Consider the following 16,928-nt stretch of genomic DNA (forward strand, 5'->3'; position numbering starts at 1 on the left):
TGAAACAACCCGAGTGGCTGGGATTTGTGTTACAGCAGACTCTGTTACAGAAGCTTCCCCCCACCAGGACACACCTGATTGCTGAGTGCTAAAGGCTTTGGCTTGGTGGCTGGGAACTCAGAAGAGCATACCTAGAAGAGATGCCTAGTTCTTTCCAGATGTGCCATGAAGGGGTGTATTAGCTGGAGAGATGGCTCAGCTGTTAAGAGCACTGACTGCTCCTCCAGAGGACCCGGGTTCAATTCCCAGCACCCACATGGCAGCTTACAACTGTCTGTAACTCCAGGGTCTGACACCCTCACACAGACATAAGTGCAGGCAAAACACCAAAGCACGTAAAATAAAATACATAAATTATTTTTTAAAAAATGTGGCTGGCCATTGTGGCGCATGCTTTTAATCTCAGCACTTGAGAGGCAGAGGCAGATGGATCACTGTGAGTTTGAGGCCAGCCTGGTCTACAGAGTGAGTTCAGGACAGCCAAGGCTACACAGAGAAAACCTGTCTCAAAAAGCCAAACAAGTAAACAAACAACCAACCAAAACAAAACCACTTCCCCAAACCCCAACCCCAACCCCTCAAAAACAAACAAAAGCTCCAAACAAACAAACAAACAAACAAAATGAAAACCAAAACCAAATAAACAAAAAGAAAACATCCGGTCAACTAGCTCCACTCCAGTGTCTGAGGCTCATCCACAAGTTGATGGCCGTGGGCATTGCTACCCCTCCAAGTCTGCTGCCCACAGTTCACGCAGCTTCCCTTTGGGGCCGGAATCTCTCCAGGTCTGTCTCTTTCTTGAGCAGGTATCACACAGTCTTTGTATCTCCAACATCATGAGGTCATTGCTGAAGGCTAGATGTCACCTCAGCGGCCTCTCAGGACCTCCCTTTAGGGAGCCCAGTTGTGAACCTAAGGAGTTTTCTGGAACCTTGGTGCAAGGCCCTGTTGCACTGCTGTGTTGCATGCCTACAAGCCCAGGACTATGGTGCTCATGCTGTCAAGGTCTGATGCCAGCTTGGGGTCCAAGCTAGCCATGCTGCCCAACGTTACAATAGCACTCTCTGTTGAGGCTGCCCTTTCACGAGGAATTATATGTTTAAAGGTTGTTATTGGGTGGGGTCTAGTGTTCGGGGCACCTTTCTTATTGTCCTGATGCAGAAAACTCGGCTTCTTTTTTTATGGTGCCAGCTTCCCTGGCGATCACAGCTGCTGTCTTGGCAGCTGCTGTGCCTGCAACCTTACACTTGTCCCTTTTCCAAATTGTGTATGTTGCCAAGGCCTTTCTGTTCCCTTTGGTGCTCTCTCACTATGAAAACTGACAAGAGCAGGGAGCAGTGACTTTGACACAGAACTGCATCCTGCCCGCACATTCCTTCCACCAAAGAAATGAGTGCAGTACTTTTTAAATCCCATCGCACTCAGATTTGGCAAGATGTTTTTTTCTCCAGAATTTTCCATGTTACAGAATGTTATCTACTCCAATTCTTGATTAAAAAAAAAAAACTAATAGCCGGGCGTGGTGGCGCACGCCTTTAATCCCAGCACTCGGGAGGCAGAGTTGGGCGGATCGCTGTGAGTTCGAGGCCAGCCTGGTCTACAAAGTGAGTCCAGAACAGCCAAGGCTACAAAGAGACCCTGACTCGAAAAACCAAAAAAAAAAAAAAAAAAAAAAAAAAAAACTAAAATGCTTTATTATGCCAATGAAGGATAGAGCGGATCCTCTCGCTGGCTGGACAAGAGCAGACTCACGCCTGGGGGAGAGACTCTTGGTGCCAGAACAAAGCAGGGCAGGATTCTCACAGTCAAAAGGGTCCTCAGTTGGCATTTTAGGTCTTTAGTTTTGCTTTGGCTTTGACAACCTGATGGCATTACCTTAGGTGTAGGCTGAGGCAGGTCGTACAATGTAACCTTTGATTTTGCAAAACATCACACAGGCCATTAGTCCTCCAGAGGAACCATTTGTACATGGAGGAGGTCCCTGGTCCTGACCTTTCCTCAGCCATTTCAAGAACCGTTCCTGCATGAAACCTCGCTGGTTATAAAGCTCCCTTTGCCTGTACACTCTGGTCCAACAAAGTCCAACAGGAGCTGCCTGCTCAGCTCTGCTTCCAGCACTGCAGGCTTTTCTATCCTGGCATTCTAAGCTCTCCCAAATTCCCCCAACGGGGCTGGAGAGATGGCTCAGTGAGTAGAACTTGCTGATCTTCCAAGGGATCTAAACTCAGTTTCTAGCACCCATCTTGGGATGCTAACAATTACCTATAACTCCAGCTTCAGGGGACTCTGACCCCCCTCTTCTGGTCTCTGAAGGGACACAAACACACACACACACACACACACACACACACACACACACACACACACACATACACACACACTCGCGCATGTGCGAGACACTCACAAACTCATTTAAAAAATATTATCTTTAAGCCGGGCATGGTGGCACACGCCTTTAATCCCAGCACTCAAGAGGCAGAGGCAGGTGGATCTCTGTGAGTTCGAGGCCAGCCTGGTCTACAAAAGTGAATCCAGGACAGCCAAGGCTACACAGAGAAACTCTGTGTCGGAACAACGCCCCCCCCCCTTCCCTGGCAAATATATATCTTTAAAATGCAGAGTGACCATTAACCAGAGCAGGATAGCCTGAAGGAATGTATCCAGGGCCCCTGGAAGGCTGTCTATATTCTAATTGATGTTCACCATGTTGTGCTTGGATGGTATTGTTGGACCCTAGAGTCCACTTGGGTAGTAGGGGGTCGTTGCGAGAGACCACTAGAGGACCACAGTGTTGATGCAAAAGCACAAGATTTATTGCTGACGAGCGTCAGGGGACCTCAGCACTCACTCGGCAGGGGAGGCACCCCGAGTCACTGTTACAGACTATTCTTTTTGTTTGTTTGTTTGTTCGTTTGTTTTTTTGTTTTTTGAGACAGGGTTTCTCTGTGTAGCCTTGGCTGTCCTGGACTTGCTCTGTAGACCAGGCTGGCCTCGAACTCACAGTGATCCGCCTGCCTCTGCCTCCTGAGTGCTGGGATTAAAGGCGTGCGCCACCACGCCCGGCTACAGACTATTCTTAAAGGCCAAAACCCCAAAGGTTAGGAGGGGCTCCGTGCCCCATGTTAGGATTGGCTCTGGTGGTCGCTAGGGGTGCTTGTCTAATTATTATTGGCTATTGCAGGGATCGTTGGCCTCGGGAGCTGTTCTGGGCAAAGAGGGGTGTTGGGGAGTTTCCAGAGAATTTCCAGATGGTAATTGTTTACCTTAGTTGATATTGTTTATCTCGGTTGGCCACCTTGATCTCAGAAACTGAAGCTAAGCTGGCCTTCAATTCTCTCTGGGTCATTTTCCCAAGCTTGTCTGGGTCATGTTCCCAGGCTGGCTGAGAGAGAGAGCCTTACAGTATCTGTACTTTGGTGTATTGTGGGATCCCTGTTGACATGTGTGTTGCATCTCCCCAGGAAAAGTTTGATTACACAACAGCATTGTCCACTCATGTAGGGCAACTGTGTTTAACCTTTTTAATTGAGAGGGAGAGGGAGAGTGAGAGAGAGGGAGAGAGAGAGAGAGGGAGGGAGAGAGAGTGAGAGGGAGGGAGAGAGAGGGAGAGGGAGAGAGAGAGAGAGGGAGGGAGAGAGAGTGAGAGTGAGAGTGAGAGGGAGAGAGAGAAAGAGTGAGAGGGAGAGTGAGAGGGAGAGAGGAGAGTCTATTTTTGTCAAGGAAAGTTTTTGGTTTCTCATTTTTGATTGATAACTTTGCTGGGTATCAGTTATTCTGGGTGGGCAGTTGCTATCTTTTGGAACTTGGAATACATCATTATGAGCCTTTCCGGCTTGTCAAGTTTCAGTTGAACAATTTGATCATCTTCTAATTTTTTTTTTATCTTCTAATCTTATATGTGACTTGGTGTGTCTCTTTTGCAGCTTTCATTACTGTAGGCTCAATTTCCTTAAAAAAATATATTTTATTATGAACTTATTAACTGATAGTACCTCACTTATAACCTAAACAATAGGAAAAGGAGATTAAAGAATACAATAATGAAACCATAGGATATCAGTTCCGAGGAACGATTCTCCTGGCATAATCAGCAGGATTTCTTCTGCTGGAACCTGGAGCAACCAGAACCCGGAACCTCAGCAGGAGCCGGAGCCCCAAAGCCTCCCCTTGAGCAGTTTTCTCTAGGAGCGTCTTGAAGTGGAGCGATGAACAGCCAAAACCATCCCAAGTCTCCAAAGGCCCCGCCTCTTGTTTTTGGCTCACAGAATTTGTTCAAGGATGTTTTTCAGCTGGTTAATAACCAATCTTCCCCACACAGTGGTTCAACTTCTAAGAGGATAAACATCACATGTTCTCTCACGTCTTTTTCTCATCCCCTACTTGTAATCTAAGCAAAAACATGTTTATTTCTCCTTCATGTGATCTTTTCTTTGTTCTGAGTATTTGTATTTTATTTGTATGTGAGGAGGGGATGTTCTTTCTGGTCTTGTCTGTTTAGTGTTGGCAATACCGTCTCCATTTACATTGACATCTCTTCCTCCAACTCTGGGAAATTTCCCCGTTATGATTCTTGTGAGAATATCTTTATTGTCTTTAGAATGAAATGAATCCCCTTCTGTGCTTTTGCACAGCCATTTGCTCTGAATGGAAACATTCTATCCAGGAGGTGGGGGAAGGCTCTCGGCATGCTGGAGATAAACATTCTATGTCTCAGGAAGCAGACGTTTGCAAGATTCTTGAAGTCTCTTCCCAGATTTATAGAGGATGGACACCAATGGTGGGGAGGAAACTCTGATCCACCAGGCTGCCAAGAGGAGAGCCTCTCAGCCTGTCAAGGCACCTGCAAGCTGTGCAGGGAGCTCTGTGGGGGCAAAATTTTAATCTCACGGGTTGCTGTTGTGAGTCATTCTTGTTCCTGTAACTAAGCCCTCACCTGCACTCCTGTTAATGACGCCAATAAAATCCTAACCTCTGTGGCTCTCATCTGGTGAGGACCGTGTGTGTGTGTATGTGTGTGTGTGTGTGTGTGTGTGTGTGTGTGTGTGTCTGTGTGTGTGTGTCTGTGTGTGTGTGTGTCTGTGTGTGTGTGTGTGTCTCTGTGTGTGTGTGTGTGTATTGCCTCACTGCAGGAAAAGTCTGTCACAGACCATATGCCTGTCACCCGGAAGTGTGGCCTTCTCATTGCTGTGCCTATCTGGGAACTCTCACTGGCAGCTGCGTATTATGTTATGCACATCCTTGTTGGATTGTTCCAGTTTCTCCACTTTGTCTTCAAGCCTTGCTACTCAGGTCTCTCCTTGATCCACTCTATTCATGAGGCTATCCACTTTTGTATTTTCTGCCTATTTTATTTCTACACTTCAGACCGGTTTTTCTGCTTGTTGAGTTCCTCTTTCATATTGCCCACCGGCTTCCTTATTTGGTTCAGTTGTTTGTTTGTGTCTTTGAGCTCTCATTCTGGGATACCCTCTAAGTCCCGTTCACTAGATGCCTTTGCTGTAGGGTTAATGTTTAAACCTTTTATTTTACATGCAACATGTGTGAGCCTACATGAGGAGGATATGTGCCGCACATTTGTAGCCTTCCACGCCCTAAACCATTCAACGATGGACACCCTTTTATTTTTGAGATAGGGTCTCACTGTGTAGACCAGACTGGCCTAGATCTCACAGGGATCTGCCTAGCTCTGAATTAAAGACCTGTGCTACGGGCTGGAGAGATGGCTCAGAGGTTAAGAGCAGTGACTGCTCATCCAGAGGTCCTGAGTTCAATTCCCAGCAACCACATGGTGGCTCACAACCATCTATAATGTGATCTGATGCCTTCTTCTGGCTTGCAGGTGTACATGCAGACAACTGTATATACAAAAAAAAAAAAAAAAAAGACCTGTGCCACCATGATCAGCTTTCTTTTTCCTTTTCTTTTCTCTTTAATTTTTTTTTGAGATAGAGTGTCATCATGCAACAGACACTGGCCTCAAAACCCCTATGTATTGGAGAATGACCTTGAAATTATGATTCTGTGATCTTTGTCACTGGTGGAGTCTTACAGACAAATGCCATCTTTGTTAGTTTATGTGGTTTTGAGGACTGAACCGAGGGCTTCTTGATTCTAGACAACTGAACCACATTCTACGCTATTAAACTACACACTTAAAATATCTATTTTTATTTTATGTGTATTGGCGATTTGCCCACGTTTGTGTACCACATGCGTGCTTGGTGCCCATGCAGGGCAGATGACACTGGGTTCCTTGGCACTGGAGTTACAGAAGGTTCTGAGCCTCTGCCTGGATGCTGTGAGTGGAACTTGGGTTCTTTGGAAGAGCAGGCAGAAAAAAAAATTATGGGTAGACATGTTGGCTCAGGGCCTATGATTTCAGGCTGAGGCAGGAGGATTATGAGTTTGAGGCAAGATTCTCAACAAAAGTATTCTGGAGAAGCTATGGCAAAGGGCCCTCCTGAGCAGTCGGCACCGAACAATTGTTCCTTTCAGCGGACTTGTCCCTGGATATCTGAGAGTCACAAAACTGGCTCGACACTGTCAACTATTTTCACTGGCCAGGGTCCTGGTATCATTCCGTGAGGCACACGGAAAGGGACACGAGAGCCATGAGCCTATGTTGCCACCTGCTGGCCACCGCAACACTCAACAGTGAGATCAAAGCTCACAACCTACGGAGCATCTGGAGGAACTGCTCCTGTCACTCAGCCCTCGCACAGCAAGTTCTAGCCAATCAGAGCCTCCAGGCAAGCTGTCCAATCAGAGCGCCCCTGGGAGGTGGGGGCGGGTTCCTTCAGGCCGCCATGCTAGCGAAGGGTTCTTCAGCAAAGGCTGAGGAAGGCCGATGTGGCCGCCGCTGCCGGGAGCTGTGAGGAGCGCAAGCGAGCTCGGAAGCCGCGCGCCATGGTGAGCGCGGGGGCTGCCGTCGCCAGACGGGGAGGAGCGGCCGGCTGAGCCGCGGGAGCCGGGGTGGTGGGTGCTCCGCGGGCCTGGGGGGCGGGGGTGGGAGCGGGCGCGGGGACGCGGTTGTCTGCCCTGCGACCTGGGCCCCGGGGCCGCGGCCTGTGCGTACTTCCGCCTCCACCGCCCTCTTCCGCGCCAGCCCTGCGGCGGAAGTCAGACTTCCGCCGGTGACGTCACGGCCCGGTGCGGGCGCGCTCGGTCCTGCCTGTGTGGCGTCGCGCCGGGAGGCCGCTTGCTAGACTAAAGGCCGTCTAGGTTCTTTGTGCCGCCTTCGAGAAGTTCTGAACTTTGCGTTCCACATGTAGGTATAGGATCCACTTTGGGTAAATTTTTTTTTTTTTTGCGACATTGGTAATGTCTTTGCGAAGGTGTTCAGAAAGAAGCAGCTCTGGGAAAGATGACGTTTCTCATATATTTTGCTTTTCTGTTAGACATCCTTTGGTAATATTTTGGTCGTGTTTTCTGTTTATGACTCTGTAGGTTTGTTAGTGCCCCCCCGGCCCCCCCCCCCCCGCCCCATAGTGCTTTGTTTTGAGTACTGACCTTTGACGAGAAGCGTTAAAGTCAGGAAGTGTTGCAGATGATTCTTCTGTGTTGGGTTCACCATTTTGGTTCTTCCTGTTTGTTTGTTTGTTTGTTTTTTAAAGATTTTTATTGGAAGTGTGTGTTGAGCTTCTAGTTTAAATTGAGAACGGACATCGCTGAGACTTCCTATCATGAGCATGGCTATGCTGGAAATATAGATGGGCACATTTGTATCTTCCCATACTGTCAGATTTTTGTTGTTGTTTTGATTGGTTTTTTCGAGACAGGGTCTCCTGGAAGTCACTCTGTAGACCAGGCTGGCCTCAAACTCAAAGATCTGCCGGCCTCTACCTCCCAAGTGCTGGGACTAAAAGGGTGTGCCACCACCTCCCGGCTCAGAATGTTTTTGAATAACAATAAATTTTAAAAAGTTCAATGGTTTTGATGTCAGCGATTTACCAGATAATTTCGCCTGTTTTGGTAAGTGGGACAAGGCTGATGTGGTGTCTTTTATTCCAGTATTAATTGCCAATATTAATCTCATATCACACAGCACACAGTAATCTATGCATATATCTGGCTTATAAAATGAATACAGGTAAAAGAAAAGGCTCAGAAGTAGGCTGAGAGAAATGCAGGTAGAGCCTTTACAGGTATGACAAGGAACTCAAAACTGGCCTGCGACGGGGAGGGAACCCTCAGGCCTGTCAGCCGTGCTGCAGTGTTGGAGTTGCTAGCCGGAAGGCAGAACCAGGCTTCCGAGAACAGGCAGCTGTGGGGTCAGGTCCGGGGCTAGCTGCGGGGCAGGTGGAGGGACAGCCAGTTGAGCTGGACCAACAGGCACTGGACCTAGTTGATTTGAAACCCCTCAGACTTACATGCTGGGTATCAGGTGATAGGTTGGCTTGGGGCCAGCCATCCTAGGGCTATGCGACTCTCACCTTATGAGGTCGGGAGACAGATTTATACCCTTTCCTGGTCTGGCAAGTTCCTGGGCCTGGTATCCGTGATAGCATTTTAATACACTCATGTGCCCCCTCCTAGTCTCGACTCACCCTTAAACCTCTATCGGTTTCCTTTTTGTTCCCAGGAGTAAGCCGTTCATCAGTTTGCTGTTAGCATGACGGGTAGCAGTGTTTGTGGCTCTATGGTGGGGCTGTAGTTTCCTTTTCCCTCAAAATAGAGTCAAATGGAGTCTCTCAGGGCAAGGCATGGCCTGGGGAGCCACTGGTTTTCACAATATGGAGTAACGTAGGACAGGGCGTAGCCCATTGTGCCATTCAGGATCACATCCAGCATCCTGCAGTGGCGTTGCCACTATTAAGTCCATTGTTTTCATTGGTGATGTGTGGTTTGAGGCTGGCGAGGAGGCTTGGTGGTTAAGAACACTGCTGCTCTTCTAGAGGACTGGAGTGTGGTTTCCAGTGAGCACACGGCGGATCGCACCCACCTGCAACTCCAGGCACAGGGGCTCTGAAGCCATCTTCTGGCCTCATAGGCACCAGGGACGAGTGTGGTGGGAGCGAAACGCCTATACATGTAAAGCACATAGTTAAAAAAGCTGTAGTCAATGCCTGCAGGTTTCCCCCGCCCATTTTTGTTTGTTTGTTTGTTTTGAGGCAAGGTCTCACTATGTGACTGTGTCTGACCCTGGAACTTTGTAGACCAGGCTGGCCTTGAACTCACAGCAGTCTGCCTGCCTCTGCCTTCCAAGTGTGTGCAACACCACACCCAGCACGTGTGTAGTTCCTTGCTACGTTTGTGTGTATTTCTTTCTGTTGCCGTTTATCTTTACTATATATAAGCAATATAAGGTTTTTATTTTAAGATCCTCTTGGTTATTGCCAAGTACAGGAATAGGACAGAGTTATGTATCCTATATGTTTGTTATAGTATCTCACTAGGTCTTTGAGTTTTTGTTGGTTTTTGATATTTCCTTTGGGCAAAAAAGCTTTTTTTTTTAAAGATTTATTTATTTTATTTATTGCATATGAGTGCTTTATCTGCAGAAGAGGGCACCAGATCACATTATAGGTGGTTGTGAGCCACCATGTGGTTGCTGGGAATTGAACCCAGGACCTTTGGGAGAGAAGGTGGTGCTCTTAACCTCTGAGCCATCTCTCCAGACCCAAAAAAGGTTTTTTATTTCTTCTAAAAAAGCTGCCTTCCCCTTTTGTTGACATATATTTTTATTCCCTGCAAATATCTGTATGACCATGATTTAAAATTATTTTATCTTTTATTTCTGTGGGTGTATTGCCTGTACACCGTGTCCGTGGTTGGTGCTTGTGCAGGAGAGAAGGTGGTGGATCCGCAGGAACTGGCGTTTCAGTCCCGTGGCGCTGGGAATCGGGCCTGGGTCCCCCAGGAGAACAGGCAGTGTATTTAGCTGAGGAGCCATGTCTCCAGCCTGATCATACGGTTTTTGTTATTTACTTGTTTATGATAGATTACATTGACTTTTAACTGTTTTGGGGAAGGTGCATGTTGGGAATTGAATTCTGGTCCTTGTGTGCTCTGCCATTGCTTCATCCACAGCCTGAACTTGGAAGGTTTAATTGGTTTTGTGTACCTAGCTTTGTTTCCAGTTGATTGTGTGGTATGTAAGTTTTTTATTTGACTTAGGTAATTTCTTTATTATGGTGAGGTAAGCCCTTGTGAAGCTCAGGACGGCCTTGAGCTCCTGACTTGCTTGCTGCCTCCAAAATGCTGGAATAGCAAATGTAAACCATGATATTTTTTTCCTTCAGATTTTTTATAACTTTTAACAAATTTCCCCCTTAACAATTTCATAAGTGTATAAAGTGCACACTGTGGCTCCCTCCTACCCTCTAACCTCCCTCGGTCCCCAGTCACGCCTTATCTCTGCAATTTCCTTTCAGTCACTGATGTCTCCTCTCTTAAATTTTGTGTTGGAACCCACTGAGTTAACCAGGATTACCTGTGAGTTTGGAACTTTTCATGTGAGCTTGGTGGACACACAGCTAAAGACAATGACTTTCTCCTCCAGAATCTGTCAGTGGTCAATAATTCAAGAAGAGCAGAGCACTGTTGGTCCCTTCCTGACCGGTAATTGACTATTGATAGGTGCTGTTTTGTGTAGTCCCATGACCACTATGAAGTCATGACAGCATTGGCTCTGCTATGCCCAGAAGTCAGCATTTTACAGGCCTTCTCTCTCTTCTCTCTTGCTCTTAGATTTTTTCCCACCCCCTCCTAAGAGCTAGTGGTATAATTCAGGGCTGGAGAAATGACTCAGAAATTAAGAGTGCTGGCTGTTCTTTCGAGAGACCAGAGTTCAATTCCCAACACCTACATGGAAGTTCACAACCTTTTTTTCTCGAGACAGTGTTTTCCTGTGTATCCTTGGCTGTCCTAGACTTGCTCTGTAGATCAGGCTGGCCTAGAACTCACAGAGATCCACCTGCCTCTGCCTCCCAAGCTCTGGGATTAAAGGCCTGCGCCATCACGCCAGACAAGTTCACAACCATCTGTAACTCCAGTTCCTCTTCTGGCCTGCTTGCACTCTATGAACATGTTGTACAGAAATACACGAAGGCATAACATTCACACACAGAAAATAAATTCTCAAAAGCAAAATTTAAAAAATAATTTTAAAATGTCCTCTTTAGTCTTGAGCACTTAACTATCTGTTACTCTCAGTGCTTTGGACACGCGTGCATCCTGTGTTCGTTGACATTCATTGCAAAAGGAGGCTGAGCAGGAGCAGGTTTGCTTATGGTGTCAACACAGATGCTTAGAAGTGGCCGGGTCCCAGGGCAGTTGACTAAACACTGTCAGTGAGTACCTTCCTAGAGGCTGAACCTTAGCCTCGGGCTCTTCAGGCTTACAGTACCAGGGATGGATGATTCTCTCTTGTGAAGCAGGCCTCACATCCAGCCAGAGAGCAGTGGGTTAGTCATCTTTTTTTTTTTTTTAAGCTTACATATGGCCCAGTGTCTTAGTCACTGTTCTATTGCTATGAAGAGACACCACGATCAAGGCAACTCTTATGAAAGAAAGCTTTAATTGGGGCTGGTTCACAGTTTGAGAGTGTTAGTCCATCGTCATCATGGTGGGGAGCATGGCGGCATGCAGGACACACGTGCTGGAGAAGGAGCGGAGAGCTCTGCCTCCAGATCTGCAGGGAGGGAGAGACACTGGGCCATCGTGAAGCTTCAAAGCTCAGCCCCGGCGACACCTCCTGCAACCAAGCCACACTTGCTGGTCCTTCTCACGCAGTGCTGTTCTCTGATGGTTAAGCAGGTATATGCGCCTCTGGGGGCCATTCTTGTTCAAGCACCCTCCCCAGCTATCACATTCCTGGGCATATCCGAGATCCTTGCCCAGCCATGGTCCTCACTGCTCTATTCAAAATACCGCCCAGATGTCCGTCAGTGACCTCTGGGTAGTGACATGTGCCGTACATATGCTTAGTGTGTGTGTGTTCGCATGTGTGTGGCCACTCGTGGCCTAGGTTTAAATTCAGAAGTGTTTGCTTTTCTGGGGCACACTGTACCAGATTGGTGTACATTTGTTTTTGTATTTTTAAGACAGGGTCACTGTTAAACTCGCTCTGTAGACCAGGATAGGCACAGACTCAAGAGATTCTTTTGCCTGTTTCCTGAGTGATAGGATTAATGCTGTGCGTCACTGCACTCAGGTTGGGACACGTTCTTAACTGTTTGGGCCGTCCTTATTTATTTATTCATTCATTTCACTTTTCAAGTTTCCCTTTGTCATTTTGTGTCTTGATTTTTATGGCTAATTTACTTGGCTTTCTTTTCATTGGTACATGGTGCAGTCTTTATAAGTAAAACACTGAGCTGAATGGCCAGAGTACAGTGAGGACATGGACAATAGAAAGATAAAGATGGAGCCTAGTTGCTGTCTTTCAGAGATGCTCTTTGAAGACACATATTCCTGATGATACAATAAAAATAGCTGACCATATGAAAACCATAGTTAGGGAAGGTGCAGTTGCTCATGATGGAGCCTGAGACACATTTAGTCAGAGGTAAGACTAGTGTGGGAGGAGCCTGTGGGCGGAGCCAGACAGACCCGGAAGTTGTGAGGCTAACACAGTGTTCAGTGGGCACCCAGGTCCTGAATATTGCTGGTTGCTCATGTGATGGCTGATCTGCCATCTTCACTGTTGACTTGATTGGCTCTGGAATCAACTAAGAGGCCTGTCTCTGTGCAGGTGTGCCAGGAACTTTCAGGAAGGATTAACTGAAACAAGAAGACCCTGGCCTACGGTGGGTGGCACTCTGAGTGGTGGCCTCTATTGAGAAGTCCCAAGAAGAAGCAGAAGAAGCAGTGTTTGTTTTCCTGCCTGCCTTCACTTCTTGCTGGTGAGTGCATCTGTCCTGTTGCCGCTGCTGCTGTCATCTGTCACTGACATTGGAATTCAGCTTCTTGTGCCTCCCAGTGTGGATGGAAGACCACTGAAGAAGCTGTCCAGGTGTCTTCCAGGCCTTTGTCACCAGACTGAAGCTCCTGGGGTTGTGAGCAGAGCCTTTCTGTCATGGAGACGGCCATTGTTGGGCTATGCAGGCCAGATCAGGTCAGTTGTAAATTAGATAAGGTAATCTGTTAAATTCTCCTTGTTGTTCTTTTAGCTTTATCCTCAAGAGAACTCTGATTAAGATAGCTACCTATGTCCTCCTGTTTTTCTTTTATTTTTTATTTAAGTAATTTATTCAGATTATATCTCAATTGTTATCCCCTCATTGTATCTTTCCATTCCCCCCTCCCTCCTCCTCTCTTTCATCCTATTCTCCTCCCCTAGGTCTGTGACAGAAGGAGACCTCCTCCCCCACCACATGGTCACAGCCTATCAGGTCTCATCCTGGTAGCCTGCTTAACTCTTCTTCTAAGTGACACCAGGTCTCCCCACCAAGGGAAAGCGGTCAAATAGAGGGCACCAGAGTTCATGTCCGAGTCAGTCCCTGCTCTCCACACAACTGTGGGGAATGTACTGTCCATTGGCTAGAGCTGGATAGGGGGTCTAGGTTTACTGTATGTATTGTCCTTGTTTGGTGCAGTAGTTTGAACAGATCCACCAGCCTTAATTGTAGGCTCAATTTTCTTTTTTTCTTTTTCTTTTTTTTTTTTTTTTGTTTTTGAGACAGGGTTTCTCTGTGTAGCCTTGGCTGTCCTGGACTCACTTTGTAAACCAGGCTGGCCTCGAACTCACAGCGATCCACCTGCCTCTGCCTCTCGAGTGCTGGGATTAAAGGCCCGGCAGGCTCAATTTTCTTAACAAATATATTTTATTACAAACTTATTAACTGAGCATACGTCCCTTATAACCCGACTAACCGAAAAAATAGGAAAAGAGGATTAAAGAATAACAAAACCGTAAGGATATCAGTTCCGAAGAATGATTCTCCTGGCCTTGCCAGCAGGATTTCTTCTGCTAGAACCTGGAGTAACCAGAACCCGGAACCTCAGCAGGAGCCTGGAGCCCCCAAAGCCTTCCCTTGAGCGGTTCTCTCTAGGAGCATCTTAAAGTGGAGCGATGAACAGCCAAAACTAACCCAAGTCTCCAAAGGCCCTGCCTCCAGTTTTGGGCTCATTTATGTATCTCCTCCCAGAGTCTGTTCACAGGATCTTTTCAGCTGGCAACAATCAAGCTCCGGCATGTGGTGGTTGGCCTAGTGGATTAACCTCACCTGTTCTCTTCTCACAAGACTGTTCCTCATCCCACACTTGGGATCATAACAAAAACAGGGTTATCTCTCCTTCACTTAATGGTCTTCTTGTAGGTTTCTAGGACCCTCTGGATCCTTCTATTTCCCCATTCTCCCTTACCTCTCTTACCTCAAGTCCCAATAGGAAGTCCCAGTATCTATCCCAATCTCCTGCTAAGTGAATACTTTCAGGAGACATCTCTGTTGCGCTAGTGCCCAATTATAAGTGAGTATATACCATGTGTATCTTTCTGGGTCTGGGTTAACTCATTCAGTGTGATCATTTCTAGTTCCATCCATTTGCCTGCAAATTTCAGGATTTCCTTGTTTTTAAAAGCTGAGTAGTATTCCATAGTGTAAATATACCACAGTTTCTTTATCTAGTCTTCAACTGAGGGATATCTAGGTTGTGTCCAGCTTCCTCCTGTTTTTCTTAGCTTCACTTGGAAATGTTCATTGCAGTGAGTCATTGGTCTGGTTTGAGGTCTCTGGCTGTTACCACACTTTCAATGCTGATCCTCACCAGGACTTCTCTCAGACATCCTGTTGTTGCTCTGTTTCATGGAGATCTTGCAGGGCTGTCTCCTTCACATGGTCAGCAGTTATAGATGGAGTAGATGCTGGGGTGGGCTAACTCAGAGTCCTGGAGCTGGGCCTGCGTGGTGGCTGAGTTGGTTTGCTCGCCAGCTCTCCTATACCCACACCATCAGGGCCAGCTCTCCTGCCCCCACACCATCAGGACCAGCTCTCCTGCCCCCACACCATCAGGGCCAGCTCTCCTGCCCCCACACCATCAGGGCCAGCTCTCCTGCCCCCACACCATCAAGGCCAGCTCTCCTGCACCCACACCATCAGGGCCAGCTCTCCTGTACTTCCTGGGCAAGGGGTGGGGCCGGCTCTCCTGTTCTCATGCCCCAGGGCCAGCTCACCCTCACCCTCTAGCCCCCAGGATCAGCTCTACTCTGCTGTCCAGGTAAGTGTGGGGCCAGCTAATCCCATGCTGCCCAGACAAGGGGTGGGGCCAGCTCTCTTGCACTCATGCCATTGGCGCTGTCTCACCTGCGTCCATTCCACCATGGCCAGCTCTACAGTGCTGCCCAGGCACGTGTGGGACCAGTCTAAGTTGGGGAGCAATGTTTACACAACACTGAGACAGGAGAGTCTCAGAATGAGGATTGTAACCAGCTATTGGGGGAGGGTAGAGCAATCAGCATTCAATCATGCAATTACTTATGCCTACATCTCCAGTTCTGCCTCTCTTCTTAGTGCAAAACCCACTCTGCTCCATTTGTCTTCCATTTCTCCATCAACTATTTGGTTGCTTCCTGAAGTGCCTGGCCCTTGCTGTGTTTTACTTTTACATTGTTATTAATTTTTTAAAAATTTTCATGTGCATTGGTGTTTTGCCTGCGTACAGTGTGTGTGTGTGTGTGTGAGGGTGTCAGATCCCCTGGAACTGGAGGTGTAGACAGCTGTGAGCTGCCATGTGATGCTGGGAACCCTGATCTCTGGAAGAGCAGTCAGTGCTCTTAACTGCTGAGCTGCCTCTCCAAGTGTCATTTACTGCTGCAAAAAGTGCCTTTTCTGTTTTCTTCATCATTGAAGAAACAGCGTGCTTTATACCAACAAGTAACATTGCTAGAAATTTTGGGGAATTCTGACAGATTAGCACATGGGAAACTTGGGTCTCCTTTGGGTTCTTAGTCTTGTTACTAAGAAGTCAAGGATGGCTCAGTGGTAAGAGCAGAGGACCCAGGTTCGCTTCCGAGCACCTACCTTGTAGCTCACAACTATTGTAACTCTAGTTCCAAGGGCCCCTCTTCTGACTTCCGTGGGTGCTGTATATAGGTGCGCGCGCACACACACACACACACACATCACAGAATGATTTTTTTTCTTAAAGAGTTTAAGAACTGTCTCAAAAGGAAGCTTAAGGTCAGTTTTATGAATTTAAAGGAAGTTCTCTGGATCGATGAGCTATAAGTTCTGGCAGCTGCCAGGAAGGGGAGATAAAGAAGAGAAGGGGGCAAAAACGCATTTGAGTTAAATTGACATAGTGGTTGTCACGTGGTAGAACATCTCTCAGTGCTTTTACTGAACTTGTATATATGGAGTGAATGGTGGAAACCACAGAATTACGTGGCCGTGCTGTCAGACGTGGACAGATGTGTCGTTCTCACCCACTCTTTTCTGTCCACATGTGGAACGCTTTAGGGTTTGCTGAGCTTTGAGGATCTGGCCGTGCACTTCACCCAGGACGAGTGGGATTTGCTGGATCCTTCTCAGAGGAGTCTGTACGGAGATGTGATGCTGGAGACCTGCAGGAACCTCACTGCCATAGGTGAGGTAGCCTCTCGCTGTCCCTGTCACTGCCATAGGTGAGGTAGCCTCTCGCTGTCCCCCGTCACTGCCATAGGTGAGGTAGCCTCTCGCTGTCCCCTGTCACTGCCATAGGTGAGGTAGCCTCTCGCTGTCCCCTGTCACTGCCATAGGTGAGGTAGCCTCTCGCTGTCCCCTGTCACTACCATAGGTGAGGGTAGCCTCTCGTTGTCCCCTGTCACTACCATAGGTGAGGGTAGCCTCTCCCTGTCCCCTGTCACTACCATAGGTGAGGTATCCTCTCGCTGTCCCCTGTCACTGCCATAGGTGAGGTAGCCTCTCGCTGTCCCCTGTCACTGCCATAGGTGAGGTAGCCTCTCGCTGTCCCCTGTCACTGCCATAGGTGAGGTAGCCTCTCGCTGT

At 47.6% G+C, this 16,928-nt stretch overlaps 1 long non-coding RNA gene across 2 annotated transcripts; it reads left to right on the forward strand.

Annotated features, from left to right (window-relative positions):
* Positions 1-6,754: 6,754 nt before the first annotated feature.
* On the forward strand, positions 6,755-16,549 carry LOC311584071. Of its 2 annotated transcripts, none has more exons than XR_014774777.1 (3): positions 6,755-6,909; positions 12,695-13,057; positions 16,401-16,547. It is a non-coding gene; the product is annotated as an uncharacterized lncRNA (long non-coding RNA). The 2 variants fall into 2 exon arrangements; XR_014774778.1 differs by lacking the exon at positions 6,755-6,909 and adding an exon at positions 7,115-7,267 and having other exon boundaries at positions 16,401-16,549.
* The last annotated feature ends 379 nt before the right edge of the window (positions 16,550-16,928 follow it).

Source organism: Acomys minous (genome assembly GCF_964271855.1).
Source record: "Acomys minous genome assembly, chromosome: 15".
NCBI lineage: Eukaryota > Metazoa > Chordata > Mammalia > Rodentia > Muridae > Acomys > Acomys minous.